General features: G+C 35.3%; 1 protein-coding gene across 4 annotated transcripts in view; it reads left to right on the top strand.

Moving 5' to 3' along the window:
* Positions 1 to 15,940, top strand: part of LOC148946537 (transmembrane protein 65) — an 89,156-nt gene that overhangs the window by 24,500 nt on the left and 48,716 nt on the right. For 2 of the 4 annotated variants that reach the window (XM_089097419.1, XM_089097422.1), the window contains exon 1: positions 6,067 to 6,161. The exons of 1 other annotated variant lie outside the window; for it this stretch is intronic. The gene's annotated coding sequence lies outside the window, so the exon portion shown is untranslated. Of the gene's footprint in view, positions 1 to 6,066; positions 6,162 to 15,940 lie in introns of those variants that run through there. One more of the 4 variants, XM_089097420.1, reaches the window with a different exon arrangement.

Raw genomic sequence — 15,940 nt, 5'->3', positions numbered from 1 at the left:
CTGCTAAAGATCATCAAAAGTCCCCTCAAAAATAAATTACAGCCAGAAACATTAAGTGCTTTGATGCATGTGCACAGGTTTGTTGAAGACCCAGCAATACGGGAAATGTCATCATCACTAGTCACAAGGGCCAGGCTGTGGAAAAGGGAAGACCAGTAGCGCAAAATACATTCTTTTGGGATAACTTTTAATATTGTTGTCTATTTCTGTTTCACATTTGAAGAGCACAGAATTGTTCTTTCATTTAAATCTTCTGCAGAAACTTTTTCAACTTGATATGATCCTATATATTTGATATAGTTTATTATGATATACTATATTTGATATGATTTGATTTGAATTACAGATTTTGATTTGATATTATTTGAATATTGACAGATTTGGTTTCCTTGTGTAGAATTTGTACTGCCATTAGGACTAGTATATGGTCAATACAATGTTTTCGCCAAATTGTAGTAGAAAGGACGGGTAATTAAAGAACATATATTTCTGCCTAATATAGATAAAATAAAAGTTCAAAATAAGGATAAAATTATTTTTAACAGTTTTTTAACAGTAGTAAAACAGTTTTACTACTGATGACGGTCACTATATATGTGACCGAAATATCTGGTATTTTTTGTGAATTTCTATACACTGTCTATTAAAAAGGATTTTATCCCTATTTTGAACTTTTATTTTATCGTCATGGAAAGGCATTGTAGCTCAAATGCTTGAAGATTCAAAGTAGGTCTTTGGAATTGATTCCCGAGGACACGAACTGACGCATTAATTAACGAAGCTAGCGACAATAAATTTATTACAGGGGGAGGGGGGCAACCCCGCCAGGTACATCTTGTGAAGTTGTGATTTTGCAAAAGGAAGGAGGTTAAAAACTCAGTGATGAAATCTGTTTCTTCTAGCTGGTAGAATTTCTTGCTCTCTGGCAGTTGCGTTTTTTTTGCTAAGATGCTTCTTTCGTATGATCAATTAAAAAAACTTTTTCCACAAAATAAGTTTTTCAAAGAAAAGTAAAGAACTACATTATACAAAAAAATTTATAAGTGCAAATTGTGTACTGGCCTTGGGAACGCATAGGGGTTTTGCGCCCAACTCAAGTTAATTTCTTCTCGTTTTGAGTTGGAGTTGGTTATTTATTGTAATTTCCATTCGTTTTGGGTTTCAGTTAATCATCGATGCTGATTTGTGGTAGTTTCACGCTTGCTAGATTATTTGATTTTATGTTTGCTCATTTTTCGTTTAATGGAGTTCTTTATTTTTCTTTGAAAACTTATTTTGTGGAAAAAGTTTTTTTAATTTATTTCTGTTCGTTTTATATTGACATAGGCTAGTCTTTTGCAGGGAAAAAAAATAATAGTCTTTTGCAGGGAATTAAATCTTTTCGTTCTTTTAAGACTTAATAGATTGACCTGCTATTTGTATGCTGGAGAAAATTTTACAGCAATTCTTAGCAACATACACCCTTTTAAGAATCTGGACACAAATAGTACAGTTTAATTTAGTTTCATACCTCCTCTAGTTGACCTGAAATGGAAAACTTGATACCATTCGCAAAAAAATCTGTTTAATTACTTTGATATTTTGGATACACTTACGCTATTTTGGTTTGGTTAAATTTTAGGAGCAGAAGTAGTCCCGAAAGTTTGAACATAATACCCTCAGTCGTTCTTGGGATACTGCTGAGATGTCTTATTAGGAATTAGCATTAACACAGTGCATTTTGATTTAATCTTAAGGCAACATTTTGTTTTTAAACACAATGGGCAAATGGGAGGATGGGCGGCGGAGGGGGATTATTTTACCTCCAATCATATTCGACTATTAAAAAGGGCATCAGCCCTTCCTGTTTTCTATCGAATGAGCCCTTTTTGAAGTTCCTACAACAAGTCCTTGGATACGAAATGCCCTGGTCCAAACAACGACAAAAAATAATACATTATACCCACATCTATCTATACTATAAAAAGGTTAAGCCTTCCAATCGCTTTAGACTATTAAAAAGGGCACTAGAACGTTCGATTTCCAATTGAATAAGCCCTTTTCGAGTTTCTACGACAACGCTTTCTATAAACACCTTATATGCCCCCAGGGCATAAATTAAAACTTTATCCTAAGGGCTGTTAGGGTAGTTGTCATCCTCTAAGACTTAATTTCCAGAACTTTCAACTACGTTAAACAAAATGGCTCTCTTAAAATTTTGATTGGATGCGTTTCGGGAAATGGTTGGCGTGAGAGGGGCGTTAGTCACTCTCCAATCACTTTCAACTACTAAAAAAGTCACTAGCCCTTTCCATTTCCAATCAAATGAGATCTTCTGAAGTTTCTACGACAAAACTTTCAATAAAAACCTTATATACCCCCAGGGCATAACTTACAACCCTTGCCCTGAGGGTTGGGGGAGGGGTTTGTCATCCCCAAAGACTTAATTTCCAGAAATTTCTACCACGTTGAACAAAATGGCTATCTGAAAATTTTGATTGGATGTGTTCGGCGGAATGTTGGGCGTGAGAGGGGGGTTAGTTACCCTCCAATCACTTTCGACTATTAAAAAGGGCATTAGCCCTCTCAATTTCCAATTGAATGAGCCACTTTGGAAGTTTTTACAATAAATCTATCTGTAAAACCTTATATGCCCCCAGGGCATAACTTACATCCTTTGCCGTGGGGACTCTGGGAGGTTTCTCATCCTTAAATACATAATTTCCAGATTTTTCTACTATGTTCAACAAAATGGCTATCTCTAAACTATGATTGAATGTGTTTGGGGAAATGGTGGGCATGAGAGGGGGGTTAATTACTCTCCACTTACTTTCGATTATTAAAAAGGGCAATCTCAATTTCCAATCAAATGAGCCCATTTTGAAATTTCTACAACACCTTTCTATATAAACCTCATATACCCCCAGGGCATAACTTACAACCCTTGCACTGAGGGCTCTCAGGGGGTTATCATCCTAAAAGACCTAATTTCCAGATTTTTCAACTACGTTTAACAAAATGCATTTCTCAAAATTTTGACTGGATGTGTTCGGGAAAATTGTGGGTGTGAGGGGGATTAGTTGCCCATCAATTACTTTTGACTATTAAAAAGGGCACTAGCCCTTTCAATTTCCAATTGAATTAGCCCTTTTTGAAGTTTCTAATACATTGCTTTCTATAAGAACTTTATATGTCCCCAGGGCATAACTTATAACCCTTGCCTTGAGGGCTGTAGGGGGAGGGGGAGGGGTGGTCATCCTTAAAAACCTAATTTCCTAAACTTTCAACTACGTTGAATAAAATGGCTATCTCAAAATTTTTTGGATGTGTTTGGGGGAAAGTTGGGCGTGGGAGGGGTGTTAGCTGCTCTCAAATCCACAAAGATTTCAATAAAAACCTCATATGCCCCGAGGGCATAACTTATAACCCTTGCCCTGAAGACTGTGGGGGGAGTATCCTGCTCAAAGGTAAAATTTTCCGAACTTTAAACTACGTGGAACAAAATGGATATCTCACAATTTTGATTGGATGTGTTAGGGGAAATGGTGGGCATGGAAGGGCTGTTAATTGTCTTCCAATCACTTTCGACTATTAAAAAGGTCACTAGCCATTTCAATTTCCAATCGAATGAGCACTTTTTGAAGTTTTTACGACAACGCGTTCTATAAGAACCTTGTATTCCCCTAGGCCATGACTTACAACCCTTGCCCTGAGGGTTATGGGGGGGGACTGTTACCCTCAAAGACCTAATTTCCAGAACTTAAAACTACGTTGAGTAAAATGGCTATTTCAAAATTTGGATTGGATGTGTTTGAGGAAAAGGTGGGCGTGAGAGGGGGGTTAGTTGCCCTCGAATCACTTTCGACTATTAAAAATGACACTAGCGTTTAAATTTCCAATCGAATGCGCCTTTTTTGAAGTTTCTACGACAATGCTTTCTATAAAAACCTTATATGCCTCCCAGGGCAAAACTTACAACCCTTGCCCTGAGGGCTGTGGGGGAGTATACTCCTTAAAAACATAATTTCTATTTGGAAATCAACTATGCAGAACAAAATGGCTATCTGAAAATTTTGATTGGATGTGCTTCGGGAAATGGTGGGCATGGAAGGGGTGTTAGTTTCTTTCCAATTACTTTTGACTGTTAAAAAGGGCACAAACCACTTCAATTTCCAAATGAATGAGCCCTATACGAAGTTTCTACGACAAATTCGTTGATACGAAGTGCCCTGGTCTAAAGAAAAAAAATAATGCATTGTGCCAACATCGTTCTTATATGCCCCCAGGGCATAACCTAAAACCCTTACCCTGAGGGTTGTGGGAGAGTGTCCTCCTCAAAATCATATTTTATATTTGGAAATCAACTACGCTGAATAAAATGGCTATCTCAAAATTTTTATAGGATGTGTTTGGGGAAATTGTTGGTTGTGGAAGGGGTATAAGTTGCCTTCCAATCACTTTCTACTATTAAAAAGGGCACTAGCTACTCCAATCTCCAATCGAATAAAGGCCTTTTCGAAGTTTTTATGACAACTCCTTTGATACAAAGTGCCCTGGTATGGAAAACAAAAAATAACAATACATTGTGCCAATACCGTTCTCTACTTAGGCAGTGCGATTGCGCTGCCTACGATATCTTCAAATCATAGTATTTAGATGGTCGGCCAGAGCAGGGCTCTTGTCAATGGAACTAGGGAAATAAGATTTATCACTGCTTGTCCAATATTACAGCTTGGACTTGACCCACGAAAATTTTCCAGAGGCAAAGCAAATATATAAGAAATCGACACCATTTGAGTGGTCCTTTTCAAAGCTATAGTTTACCATTAAGGATACCAACTGTGGCATGGGGATTAAAAACGCTCATAAGCAAATGAAATTCAATTTGAGGACGAAAGAGGGTTATTGTGGTTATTCTTTTCAATGGAAACCTAGAAAAAAGAAAAAGAAAAAATTTTGCAAAGTGAAGATAAAAAAAGTAAAATAGTAATTAAATAAATTAAAAGCTCCTTAAGTCCGGAAACAATATTTTGGGTCGCAATTTTAGTTTTGGCTGGATTTAAGCTAAATCTGCGTTACTAAAATCTGCATTTTCACCTTTTCAGCACAGGATAACTGCAACAAAGAAAAACTTTTTTTTTGTCCATTAAGGTATTTCATTCGATATTATGCTTTACAATAGTAATTATAACAATATTATGATGCACAATCTATACTAAAAAATTAAAAAAAAAACTTTTTCGACTGAAAGTAAGGATCAACATTAAAACTTAAAACAAACAGAAATTGCTCTGTACATGGGGGGGATTACCCCTTCCTCAATCCATGCTCTTTACGCTTAAGTCTTAAAGTTCTTTAAAAACACTTCTTACTCAATTTCAACAGCCCTGGTGTTTGAGCTGTCATTCTTTAAAAAATGTGGGAAAAAGTCAAACTTTAGCATAAAGAGTGAGGATTGAGGAAGGGGTAGTCCTCCCCATATAGGGAATAGCTTATTAAAAGATAAAATTACAAAAGTGAAGATTGTAATTTTTATTAAAAGAATCCGTTAGGCGTAATTTTCGTATTCAGCTTCCAAAACATTTATCTAATCGACTTATCACTATAAAATTGTCGAGAAATCACACACAAGCCCTAATAGAGTTGAATCTGATAGTTGAATGGAAGATAGTTGTATTGAATTGAAGTGAAGATAAAAAAAAAGTAAAATAGTAGTTAAACAAATTAAAAGCTCCTTAAGTCCAGAAACAGGATTTTAGGTTGCAATTTTAGTTTTGGCTGGAATTACGGTCTTTGGTATAAATTCTCTTTCTTCTTAAGCAGTAGCCTTTGCAAAACATAATGTCTTGGCTGAGGGTGCCTGACGTGTCTTCTTGGTTGAAGCCTATCATTATTGAATACCGATTTTTCGTGATTTTGGTGAAATACTGGTGATTTTCTTGGTGTAAAACTGGTGATTGTTGGTAATTTTCCTGCTGAAAAACTGGTGATTTTTGTTTCGTTTTAGTGGCAACCTTGCGCTAGCACTGTTTCACACAGGTGACAGGCTCCTTGAAAGACGGCTGAATTCTTTGGCGGAGAAATTTGAATGTCTCGCATGAGTCTTGAAACAAAACATTTGATTAACCTATTTAAAAGTAATCAATGAGATAAAATCAGCTAAATAACTCTTCTTTAAAAAGGTGAAATGTCCTGTTTGAAGGAAGTTTGAGCTGAGATAGACTAGGCCTGCTTAATAAACTTTTAACTATGCCTGGCCATTTTTTAAAATATTTGCAGACTGAAAAAATTATTTTGTTTTCCTGTTAAACTGTAGTATTTTTGTAAATTTGTATATGGCCACATAATTTAGCTAGTAAGAAATTGAATGGTAAAATGCTACTTTAGCTACTTTAGCTATTTTGGAAAGGGGTTAAGCTAGAAAAAAGAAACTTTCAGGGATAGGTCTACAGACTAAAGTATGTCCCGGGAAAGTATTTTGAAGTACTTACATCCACTATTTCTGCCTCTAGAGGCTCCTGAAATTTGCCTACATGACAGGTCTATACCTATTGAAATTTTAGTAAATTTTTACCACCAAATCATATTACTGAGTTTCAAATAAAGTGAATATACCATTCAATGCCTTTTTTATGCTGATTACACATATAACAATCATTACTATCAGAAATGAATTTTAGCCCCCTCCCCTTTATATTCTGATTCAGGATATATATTTCTACATTATGGGGGGGGGGGGGGGGCAAATTTTATAAGTCAATAATATGATTTGGTAGAAATTTACCAAGTTTAAACTTTGCCCCCACCCCCTCTAATGTAGAAATATATAGGCCTACCCTGAATTGGCATATATAGGGGGGGGGGCTGAAATTAATTTATTAGATAAAATATTGTTGTATTCTTAAAAAGAAAAAAAGAATGCATCAAATTGTTTATTCACTTTATTGATAACTCAATAATATGATTTGGTAAAATTTACCAAAATTTTGACAAAACAACTTTTAACCTTAATTTTCAGTTTCTTTGTCTCTGGCTTTAGTTCTGAAAATGCAATTCCTGCTATTTGAGTAGAATTTTAAGCCATATCAATTTTTTTTTTTTTATTAAGGAAATATATTTGTTTATCTTTGAAACCTCATAAATTGGGATTGAGCAAAGTTGTGAAGCTGAAAACAATTTTGTTCTACTTTATTTAAGCAGAAGATCTATTTTGCAAGGTTTCACTTTTATAACACACATTCTAAATGGTCATTAAAGGTCAGGGCCCTCCAGAGAGAGGAGTGGAGGTAAATTCTTCAAAACACATTCCCAGGGCATAGGCTACTTTGGCCTGTAGATGCATCCCTGAAACTTTCAATTTTCTAACCTAACCTCTTTCCAAGATAGCCAAAAGTAGCTAAAGTAGAATTTTACCAATTGAATACATCATTTGATGCCTTATTTATAATCACTCCTGGGGTAAACCACATTTTGACTTTTTTAAGGAGCTTAAAACAGTTCATAGTTACCAAAGTTTAAAAGTATGGTAAAACTCTAATTTAGCTACTCTCTGCTATCTTAGAAAGGGTTAATGTAGGAAAACAAAACTTGGAACCTAGGGCCAAAAATTTAGGCTATGCCTACTCTGGGAAGGTATTGCCAAGCTTCTGTGTTAACCATCTGCTGATTTCTAAGTCTTAGATATGTGCCTACTTGACAGGTCTAGGCCTATTCCTATTGAAATTTTGACAAAACAGCATTTTACCTTAATTTTCAGTTATCAGTTTCTTTTTCTTTGGGTTTAGTTCTGAAAATAGGATTCCTGGTAAATTTTTCTGAGTTCATATTTTTGACTTAAAAATAAAGTAAACATACCACTCAATGACTTTTTTTATGCTCTTTCCAAATATAATAATCATTTTGTCAGAAATGAAGTTTATCCCCACCCCTATATATATATATCAATTGAGGGTATATATTTGCACATTAGGGGGTGGGGGTAAATTCTATTTCTGGTGTAAATGAGAGGTAAGTTTAAGCTTCAACCCCAACCCCCTAATATGCAAATATATACCCAAAATTGGAATATATAGGGATGGGGGTGAAATTCATTTCCGAAAAAAATGATTATTATATTTAGAAAGAGCATAAAGAAGACATTGAGTGGTATGTTTAGTTTATTCATAAGTCAATAATATGAACTGTGAAAAATTTACTGGATTCCTAATATATGAGGCAAATTTTTTTATGCCATATCAATGTTTTTTTTTCTAAATTAGGAAGTGTATGCTATTTGCAAATCATTGAAACCTCATAACTTGGGATTGAGCAAAGTTGTGAACTTAAAACAGTTTTCTATACTTCATTTAAGCAGAAGATCTATTTTGCAAGGTTTCACTTTGATAACAAAAACATTTTTAAAGGTAATCAGAAGTTACTGGCCTCTAAAGGGAGAAGAAGTGGAAGTAGGTACTTCAAATTACCTTCCCAGGACATATTTTAGTTGGTAGACCCATCCCCAAAAATTTCATTTTCCTAACTTTACCCCTTTCCAAGGTAGCAAAAAGTAGCTAAACTACAATTCTACCAAAAATATATTTGAAAAACCATGTAGCCTAATAAGAAAAAAAAAATACTATTTGTGGCTGATCCAAGAATTGTAATTATTATTTGCATTAGTATTTTAATAGCCTAGTATAATGTTATTTTGAAAGGAAATTTGTAGGATTTTTTGAAAAGACTGAAAACCCTCAAAAATGGCATTACAGCAAAATGAAAAGAGCACCATTGTTGAAAACCCTAAAAGGAAACTTACAGCCCCACCTTGAACAACAAAGAAAATTACATTTTTTGTAAATTTGTAGTTGGCAATAAACCTATAATTAGCTAGGATGAAAGTGAGTGCATTACTTAATGAATTCTTTTATCTTCTTTCATAATTCAATAACTTGTTCTGGGAGTGATTACCTTTTGATCCCATAATGTATTCCCAAGAGGTAAAATAGTCCATAGTAACCAAAAGTTAAAACCATGTTTTGAACAAAACTGTCTTGTGCAAAAAATTGCCATTTGTAACTGATTCAGGAAAAGTATTTTTTTTTGTTAGTCTTAATAGTAAAATGTAAGAAGATTCACTGATTGAATATGTCAACTATGTAAAGGATGAAAGTTTTCTATATCTTTCAGTGGAAACATTTATTGGGGCAAGAAACGGGATTTTTGTCAAAGCAGAACACAAAAGATGGAGTCAAAGGGGTGAATATTGACTAGGGAAAAGGGTAGTTGTCTAAGGGTTATGAAGGGCATTGTTAGCAAAATACAACAACATTTTTGCTCTCTTTTTTTTAAGGTTGACTAGATTGGTTCTCCAAAAAAGGGAAATATAAGTCACTTTACCCTCATTGAAGATAATTCTTAGGCACATTTTTTGGACTGCCTCTATTCTGTCTGACAATTCAATGGAAATGGTGGAATGTCAAACAGGACAGGCCTACTCAAGGGTTGAGTGTAAAAATGAGAGGAAAATCCTCAAACAACCTAATTTTGGACATTTAAAGTTTTTAAGGGATTTAAGGAGCAAAAATACATCATTTGCACATTTTAAAATGTTATTAATATTGCAATCATCCCTTGAGATGGTAACACCCAGTAATTTCATAGTGGTGACTGACATTTCAGGGGGGATTGGGCAGGAGAAAGAAGTTGAAGTTTCAAGGAAATTAATAGTTAAAACTGTTGACTTCAAAGGGTTGACTCTCATATTGTTAATGATAGCTTTGTGTGATATCAATTCCAAGATGTTTATTGGGCTACTTTTTAAATTTTTGTAACATATCTCTAAGACAGTTAGATGATCAACAAATTTCAATCTACCTGGGAAATTGACACCAGGGTCGTTTATCATTGAAAGGAATAAAATTGGGCCTAAGAGGGTACCCTGGGACATGCCATTATAGACTGGGAGGGGATCAGAATATACATTCAGGTATTTAACAACCTGCATTCTATTATAAAGGAAAGATGGAATTATTGTAATTAAATAGGGGTCAACTTGAAAGTCATTGGATAGTTTTTCTACCTATGTATTGTGGTTAATTAAATCAAAAGCTTTTTGCAAGTCCACTGCAATAACATCAGGGCTTGAAATTAGTCCCAAAAGTCTCTTTTTTGGGGTGAAGTCCCTTTAAAGTTTCTTTTTATGCAGTAAGTCCCTTAACTCCCCCAAAAGTCCCTAAAATTCCCTATTTGGGAGCATTTTATATTTTAAAAATGAAGCATGATATATTTGAAGGACCCGCTTTAGATAATATAGCTTCTCCACAAATGTGGTTGTACTGGTCTCTTGGTTATGCTGGTGCAGCTCAGAAAGAAGCAACAAAACAGTATGACCTATGTCTGTGGCCTAAGTGTCTATTAACTGTTGTAAATATTGGCAGCTAATAACAGCACAAAATTGGCCCATATAGTGTGTACAATATTTGGGTCATATTGCTGTACTGTTCAAGGACAGAGAGCATTGGCACTGGCAAGGGGGAGGGGGGGGGCAGGGGGGCCATGGCCCCCTGGAAATTTTTGACTATAAAATAATTATAAGAAAACCAAATGAAAGAGAGCATAATAGGGAAACAACATGGAAAAATGTGTGTTACCCCATTGTTGGCTGCCTGCCAATAGATTTTGACCCTTGATAAGGAAAATATAAGTTCTAATTGGTGACGGAGTGACCCGTTTCTAGTTTTCCACAAACATTTTTCTATATGATTTTGTTGAAGTAACAAAAAAAAATATCAAATTCTTCATAGTAATGAATGGTAAATATATAATGATCCTTGTCAATAACAAAAGTGTAAGAGCCTAACTATTGATAACATTCAATCAAGGAATCAGCTTTTATGGGGATCCTAAATATGTATTTGTTTATTAGTATTTAGTGCAGCTGTTAGTACATAAGAAAGTTTGTTTAATTATAGAAAATATGAGAAAAACAATTAATAAGGGGCAATTTTGGTGAAAATGTGCTGTCCACTTTTGCTTGCATTGCAAGAGTACCCATGAGCTGATATATGGATCCACTATGATCAGAAATGTCCCCTGAAGGGAATGCTGAGAATTTCTGTATTTTCCCCCTGAACTGATACGTTTTTTTTGTGTTTTATTATCATTTATTTTTTTCCAGGAGTGATTGTATTTATCTAGTTGTCACTTCGAAAAAATTTAATTTTTACACTTCTGAAGCATAAGTGTGTCAAATATATTGATGTTTAGTATCCTTAAAATATTGAATTAAAAAATTTTATTTGATTTTCCGAATTTTAGTTTTAATGTTTTACTTTGAACAAACTACTTTGATAATGCATTACTTTTTATAAACTATTGAGTCTAAAGGCATTAAATATTTTGGTGTTTGATAAACAAGTTCAAAACTGTCAATATTGTTAAAAAATAGCTGTCCAACGCTTTGGCATTGCTGAGCAGAACTGATTGGTGTGATTTTATATCTTAGTTTTGTAAGTAGGCAATTGTTTTGTGTATCTTTTTTTAATTAATTACTTTTTTCATTTTTATATACTTTTAGTTTAATTGGCATATCTTTTCCATTACCTTTAGAAAAATGTTTGTCTCTAAGCTTCATTAAATAAGAAAAAACAAGTTTTTTCAACTGAAAGTAAGGAGCAACATTGAAACTTAAAACGAACAGAAATTATTATGTATATTAATGGAGTCGCCCCCCTACTCAACAGCTCGCTTTTCACGCTATAGTTTTTCGGCCATTTGAAAAAAGTTACTTATTGTTCTAATCAAACAACCCTTGTGTTTCAGGAGTTTTTTTTAAAGAATTTGGACAAAATTTAAACTTTGTCGTAAAGAGCAAGGTGCTGAGGAGGAGGCAACTCCCCTCATATACTTAATAATTTCTGTTTTTTTCAAGTTTTAATGTTGCTCCTTACTTTCAGATGAAAAAACTTTGTTTTAATTTAATTTTCGATCGTTTTTTAAATAATGCCAGAATACCTGGATCCCCCTCCATGGAAAATCCCCCTTCTCATAGAAATATCCTCTGGGCAATTCAATCCTGGCCAAAATTTACCCCAGACAATTACCCTTAACATCACAATGGCTAAAATTGAATCGGTAAAGAAAAAGCAAGATATATAAAGAAATTTCGTATAGGAATTCTGGCAAATTCGCCAAATGTAAAATTTCCTCTGAAAAACTCACCCCCTGGGAACTTCCCTCTCCATGGAAAATTCTCCCCGTGCAAAATATCCTCAGCAGATAGTTTGTCCTTCCCTCCCCACCCGAAAAATGTATGCATACTTCCCAATAACAAATAAAGCAATAGGTAAATTTTATAACTTGAAAACCTTTCCCCAGGGGCTGTAGGGGGTCATTTTATCTCTAAAGACGCAATTATTGGCCCTTTCAGCTAGGCTGAAGAAAAATAGCTATTTTGATCAGATGATTTTGGCAAAAAAGTGGCGTAGGAGGGGACCTAGTTGCCCTCCAATTTTTTGGTCACTTAAAAAGGGTACTAGAACTTTTCATTTCCGTTAGAATCAGCCCTCTCTTGACGTTTTAGGCCCACTTGATTGATACGATCATCCATGAAAAAAAAAAAAACATAAAAAAAAACAAAAAAAAAACAAAGAAACAAATAAACATGCATCCATGATCTTTCTTCTGGCAAAAATTACAAAATTCCACATTTTTTCTGATATGAGCTTGAAACCTCTACAGTAGGGTTCTTCTTTATGCTGAATCCGATGATGTGATTTTCATTAAAATTCTATGACTTCAAGGGGGTCTTTCTCCTTTTTTTGAAAATCAGACAAATTCTCTCAAGCTTGTAGCTTTGAATGGGTAAAACTAAACTTAATAAAATTTATGTATTTGGAATCAGCATAGTAAGCAAATTCTTTTGATATATCTATTGATATAAAAATCCGTTTTTTTGCGTTCCGGTTACTATTGAGCAGGGTCGTTCCTTACTTACGATCGTCTCGATTCAGTCTCCCAAGTGAAAATATCTTTTTTGGATTTCTTGAACTTTAAAGCATGCTCTCAACCAGTATTAATTCACTTGTTTTGAACTTGACCTAGTTTTTTGATGTTCATTAATTCACTGCTTGAACTTGAATTTAATTCAGTGGCTTACTTTGGAATAAATAACAGTGGACTTTTGATGAATTGACCTGAACTTAAACTAGAGTATTGATATTCATTAATTCACTGCTTGAGCTTGAATTTAATTCAGTGACTTAGTTTGGAATAAGGATTAAGTTTGAAATAAATTACAGTAAATTAAATTGCGCGAAGGAGGATGCTATGTGAAATGAAATGAATTTTGGCGCGATCCGCGGTGACAGATTATGATCGTCTATGAACTGTTATTTTTGAATATAAGATCACCTAGGAGAACACCTTCCTTAAGCAGAGATTTTTTCTGGTAATAGTTTTACTGAGGCGAAGGCGGGGTAGTGGTTTGGGGTAGCCCCCTTCCATTTCCTTAGCGCATAGTACCAAGTCAATATTTATATGTTATTATTATTAATTGATAAATGGCTGCCGTGACTTCTGAAAAGTTGTACAAGACAGGATGCAAAGTTTGCAAAGAGAGCCTCAGTCTCAAAACCAGAGGAACTGTGATTTGATCACATCTTCTTGGGGCTGTTGTCACCTCTGCCATAATCACTGTGAAATTTCTCAGAGTATCGAGAAAGACAATATTATAATACGTCAGGCCTCGGACTGCGGCGAGTAATTTGTTGATAAACCTGATTCCCCGCGGATCCTGCTTCCTTCGGAGAGTCTTGTTTATTCACCAGTTTAAAGCTTTTTCTGGCAATGTCTACAGTCAGGAATTTCGTCCGCCTCCTGTATATCTTCGTGTGCAAACTTCTATTCTAATGATCATCTTAATCAAGCTAGAAGCCTCCTAACATCTCTAGTGAAGCCCACGCATAAACTCCTTGCACATCGCAGCACCTCTGCTAAGCAAAGTCTGTCACAGGATATTTTAGACATCCTTATTTCTGAGGATACTACCCCTCGCTTGCCAATCCTGAAATTCGTTACGACTGCAAGTGATGTGATACCTGAGATAGATACGGATCAAAATGCTCACTATAGCCGTGCCATTCAAACCTGGGACCGGTATCTTTTTAGCATAATTGATAAACTTGATTACGTCACAAGTAAGGTAGCAGAGACTCCTGCTTTGGTGAAAGAGTGTTGTGACGGAGTACAGAGCGAGGTTTTGAGCTGTATAAATAAAGAAAAACTCAATGATAAATCCTGGCCTCCGCTGAATAACGAGTCAGAAACAGTGGGTCTTGTAGTAACACCACCACACAAGATTGTGATGATCCCTTAAAGCGTGAAGCTTTTCTGAAATCGCTGGATGGAGCTGATGGTATAGTGCGGATTTCACTTTCTAAAGAATCAGGATCCCAGCAACAGAAATGGGTCATTCATACGAAAAGACAAAACACCGAAAACTTAAAAGCCTGTTTGAATGAAAAGGTCGGTAAAACTGAGGTTCGCAAATCGAGAATTGTCAGTTTATTATCACGACTAGACTTCCCGATCAATCCAGAGAGTGTGTGTGCTTCTAACCAAGGTATCGAAGAGATACAGCGCATTGGTGTTTCGAAATCATATCGTGTATACTTCCGTTTGGCGACGGCCAAGTCTCATGGGATTCACATTGGCTACGAACATTTCCGGCTTACTGATTATAAGTTTTTACCGCGAATGTGCTACAAATGCGGGTCGCTAGAGCATGTATCGTCGGGCTGCTTTAGCGTGGAACGTTGTCTCAAGTGTCTTTGTAGCGGACACTCTCATTCTAGGAACAACCCTTGCCAGAATGAACCTTGTTGCTTCCATTGTGGATCTCATGAGCATACTGGATTTAGCTTTCGCTGCAAATGGCTGACCAAAAAAGTTGCAAAGAATAAAAAATGATTAGTGCAAAGATTATATCTCTGAATCTGAATGGATTTGGTGACAAACAACATGTATTGCAGTCTATGCTGTGCGATCTGGATATTTTGTGTCTGCAAGAGCATCTCCTTCTGGACCACTCTACTAGTCTTCTTTCGAGCCTGTCGCAGCAGTTTAAGTGTTTTATATCTCCAGCTACACCTACAGGTGGACGCCCGTCAGGAGGCGTTTGCATTTTTATTCGAGAGAATATTCCAGTTTCCGTGTTTGCCATTAATCGATATTTTGTTGCTCTTTGAATCCCATGGATTATTGTTTTTTGTGCTATTTACCAACAAATTATCATACCATTTATTCGGATTTTGATTTCAATTTTGAATGTTTAGACTTCTCTCAATTTGTGGTAAAAGTTCCATCAGATTTCCACTGGTTTATTTGTGGAGATTTTAACTGCAACATTGCTATCTCTGATGTCCGCTCCTCCGCTCTTTTATCTTTGTTTTCGGTTTTTACTATAGTTTCAAAAGATGCGGATTTTACGTATGTCCATAATTCTGGTTCTTACTCTAATCTAGACCATGTGCTTGTTTCAAATGCAGCAATATTACCACAGCCTGTTCATGTTGGATTGGATCTGCATATTAGTGACCATTTTTGCCTTTCTTTTCATTTAAATATTCAAATTCCATCTTTTAAAATTATCCATCGTTTTAGTCAAATTGTAAATAAAATGATCTGGGATCGGGAAAAAGTGTGCAAATATCATGAAGAATCAGATGCACTTTTAGCTAAAATAATTGTAAATTATTCTAAGAATGTTGATCAAATTGATATTGATCTATTTTACCTAAAATTGTTCGTAGTTTAAATGTCGGGCTAATAAAGCATTTATGACTGATTCTTTCCGTCGTGGATCTCGTGTTTTAGGTTGGAACCTTAACCCGGTTTTAAAGCAAAGCCAAAAGAATGCATCTCAAGCTTGTTACCTTTGGAATTGCGCGGGAAAACCGCGATCTGGACCATTTTATGATGGTAA

The sequence above is a fragment of the Artemia sp. Qi Xiang Cuo genome, chromosome 11 (genome assembly GCF_049724085.1).
Source record: "Artemia sp. Qi Xiang Cuo chromosome 11, ASM4972408v1, whole genome shotgun sequence".
Lineage (NCBI taxonomy): Eukaryota > Metazoa > Arthropoda > Branchiopoda > Anostraca > Artemiidae > Artemia > Artemia sp. Qi Xiang Cuo.
The sequence above is the reverse complement of the archived record's forward strand: the minus strand, read 5'-3'. Positions and strand labels throughout refer to the sequence as shown.